Source organism: Apis mellifera, assembly GCF_003254395.2.
Source record: "Apis mellifera strain DH4 linkage group LG15 unlocalized genomic scaffold, Amel_HAv3.1 GroupUN_252_associated_to_Group15, whole genome shotgun sequence".
Lineage (NCBI taxonomy): Eukaryota > Metazoa > Arthropoda > Insecta > Hymenoptera > Apidae > Apis > Apis mellifera.
Genome location: NW_020555842.1, coordinates 52,963 through 56,781, shown reverse-complemented (window position 1 = coordinate 56,781; position 3,819 = coordinate 52,963). Strand labels below are relative to the sequence as shown.

General features: G+C 41.9%; 1 long non-coding RNA gene across 1 annotated transcript; it reads right to left on the bottom strand.

Moving 5' to 3' along the window:
* Positions 1–1,356: 1,356 nt before the first annotated feature.
* LOC113219353 lies at positions 1,357–2,896 on the bottom strand. The gene is made up of 4 exons (XR_003306398.1): positions 2,523–2,896; positions 2,255–2,405; positions 1,988–2,199; positions 1,357–1,755 (listed from the first exon to the last, which is right to left on the bottom strand). It is a non-coding gene; the product is annotated as an uncharacterized LOC113219353 (long non-coding RNA).
* Between the last annotated feature and the right edge of the window lie 923 nt (positions 2,897–3,819).

Sequence of the window (3,819 nt, the reverse complement as noted above, 5' to 3'; positions counted from 1 at the left end):
TAGAATTAAGATCAATATTTAATTTTATAAAAAATTATTATTTTATTATAAAATAATAATAGTGTCGTCATTGTCATTGAACCTTTAAATCGACGAAACCAAGTACGGCGAGACCAAGATGTATTGCGTCGATGTGAGCCCGTTTCATCGCTTCTTACTTATAAGATTGAAACATTGCTCGTTCAGAGAGGAATATCGAATCGATTATACAGAAAGTCGTCATATCGTGAGTCGGACACCCATACCGTAGCGGATATTGCTTTGGAAATTATACTTTTTAACATCGAATTTCTTTAAGTATGGGCTCTGCGACCATTCTTCAAAAGTTCTCTCGTTCTCTCCAGATAAGTGACGGTGTAAAGAAAAAAAGAATTCAGTATCGGGATATCCTTGTCGTTTTCATTATAAAAGTAAAAAAAATTATTATATATAAAATAAGATTACCCTGAACGCTTAAGTCGTGGATCGATGAAAAACGCATCTAATTGCACATCAACGTGTGAACTGCAGGAAACATGAACAGCGACATTTTAAACGCATATTGATCCACAGATACAATTTCTGTATCATATCTGACAGAGGGTCATTCATAAATCAAATATTGCTTGCGTTGCGTATTGTTACTCTTCGTATATTCGATCCTTTTTTTTTCGTTTTGTAATTCCCGTCGTTATTCTTAAATCGAACGTTTGCGAGTCGGGTATCAAAAGTCGGAGACAAGATACAAAGAGAAAATGCGCGACATACGAGCGATTGTTGGACGTTCGTTGGCGTTCATCGCGGTTGTGACCGACGTTGCAGATATGCATGTGCTCGATGGTACGAAGATTGTATTCACGAATAACGACGAAACATGTTAAGAACATGAGTGTTCTCGATGTCGTGAGTTGTCTGTTTCATGTAACGGATGATTGCCTGTGTTCATTTATTATTTTATGTCCGTCACTGTTTCGATTCGTCCATCTTTCGTTCACGAACTATATACAGCGCCCCTAACATCATCTGAAACTAATATTTCTACGATACTATAATAAAGAATAAAATATATGAAAGTTTAATCGAGAGAGGAAGAAAAAGAAATCCCATCATCTCTTGATGGCGCATGATGATTGCCATTCGTCGAGATTGTTAAAGAAAAGGGAAGAGAGAAATGAAAAGCCCCAGGAATCGGAATCCTACTCTATTTCTTCGTGCGTGTCATACTCTATCGGAACTGTTACTAGATCGTCAACGTGTACGCGAATCCTTAAGCGATACGTTTTCGTACCAGAGATCGAAAACTCCACAGAGATATATAAGGATACCTAAGATGAAAACGAATACGATTCTCTTTCGTAAGACTTTTCTTTCATTTTCTTCCTTTTTCTCTCTTTTTTTTTTTTCCTTTTCGAGATAACAAATTATGGCATCTCCGCGCCGAGGAGAAATTCCTAAATCTAGTGTTGATCATCCCATGCCTTTTTCGTTATGCCGGATCGCATGTCTATCTCAGTCCTCCAGTCCCCGGATACATGATGTATTTCCTTGCGTGAGTTTCACTTTATCTCATTTTCTTTTATTTTTTTTCTTGTACAGCAGTAAAGAGACTAATGCACGTTCCAACATATCATTTCCGGCCTGTTCATCTTCTTTGATGGATTAGGATATTGTAATCGGATTGAGCTTTGAAGGCATGCATCGGTGATTTTGATCTCAATACAGATGAGAAAACGGAGGTTTTAAAAAAGCAGGAACAGCTAGAATTGTCAACGGAAGCTAAAAAAGAGGACGGATGTTAGAACCAAACCGATATTCGGATATCTTGCGCGAATCTTGGCCCGAACATGAATACGATATACGATAATTGGTACTATGGTGCGGTGTATATTTAAAACATTATTTTAAAATGTTTTATTATAAATTTATTATAAAAAGGGGAATATTCTTCTTCTTCGAAATAATATGCTTTTCCTTCTTTTTTTTTTAAAGAAACAAATTTTTTCATTACCTTTTTCTTTTTATTTTTTCTCTCCAGCTGTAGTCATCGTACAAAGAAAAGAAGAGACTGAGCTTGACTCATTGGGATTTTGCGTCAGGATGTAAATAAAATGTTACTCGTTGGTACAATCGAGATTGGGAAGCGAGCATCATGATTGATGGGAATGATAAAGTACCTCCACGCTAAGCCGACTGTTGTCCATACGAAAATTCCTCGTCTGCCTGAAATTTCGAACGATCAGAATCGATATTTCTTTATCGATACAAAAATACATACCAATATGCATGAAATAAAAGAGCGTATAAAAGCCGCCGTCGGTACAGATTTTGATGCTAGCAGCAAATACTCCAGCGAGGCACTGGAGGACTAACGTGGAGAAGGGTTTCATGTGAACAGCCGTTGCAATCGAGTCAGTCGATTATAAGCCCTAAGAAAAATGCTATGTATAAATGATGTGTCCTGAGATCATACACACAAACATATAAAAATTGAAATATGAGATCATGAGATCATCACATCATCATACCAAATATGAGAAACATACCTATTGGGCGAAAGGGAATCCGGTTCTTATTTCGGAACTCGGCAGCGGAACCGCATACCATTCGGGCCCTCGTAAGAGTGTTTGTCGGAGTAATCCAAAATGACCTGGAGACGCCATCGAGAGATCCGAGAAGAGTTTTCTTTTCTGTATAAGCGTTCGAGTTCCCTGGAAACCTCTAGCAGGGAGATAGGGTTTAGAACGCGAAGAGCAGTTGCGGCGGTGTCCGGATCTTCCCCTCGGACCTTGAAAATCCAGGAGAGGGCCACGTGGAGGTGTCGCGCCGGTTCGTACCCATATCCGCAGCAGGTCTCCAAGGTAAAGAGCCTCTAGTCGATAGATTAATGTAGGTAAGGGAAGTCGGCAAATTGGATCCGTAACTTCGGAATAAGGATTGGCTCTGAGGAGCGGGGCGTGTCGGGCTTGGTCGGGAAGCGGGTTTGGCTGACGTGCCGGGCCTGGGCGAGCTGAACGGGGCGTGGTCTTGTACCTCGCACCCCGGATCCGAGCTCGGTCCCGTGCCTTGGCCTCCCGCGGATCTTCCTTGCTGCGAGGCTTCCGTGGCGGCTCTGCCGTCGTGGTCGCTCTCTTCGGCCGCCATTCAACGCTCAGCTCAGAACTGGCACGGACTAGGGGAATCCGACTGTCTAATTAAAACAAAGCATTGCGATGGCCCCCGAGGGTGTTGACGCAATGTGATTTCTGCCCAGTGCTCTGAATGTCAACGTGAAGAAATTCAAAAAAGCGCGGGTAAACGGCGGGAGTAACTATGACTCTTGGTAATCAAATGCCTCGCTATTTTAGTAGCGGTAGCGCTCCGCCCGCGCAGGAACCATTGACGCCGCCGTAGTGTGGGTGATTTTATATCCAACCAATCACGTCAACTACGATCATTTGTAATCACCGACGGTACTTGGTAGGGGTACCACATGGGCATTCTTGCTCATTCCACAACGCCGCCTCCATCATGGCAACAATTTAAAATATATATAAATTCTTAAGGTTTGACCGTATTCATATATATATATATATATTTAATATTACAACCATAAATCTTATATCGAGCCTTCTATTTGGTCTCAAAAGCAATACGTTGTCAGATCTTGTAGAACATCAGGAGTGAGCGGTTTGCTGTGGTATCCGTGCTTTGTGCCGCGGCGACAAACCAATACGCTGCTGCCTGTCGCAAAGCAATACGCTGCTGATTCTCGGATGCGGGTGTCGACGGTCACGCAAAGCGATACGCTGGTGGGGTTTCAAAACAATACGGCGCTGGTGCTAAAAAGCATTATGCCGCTAA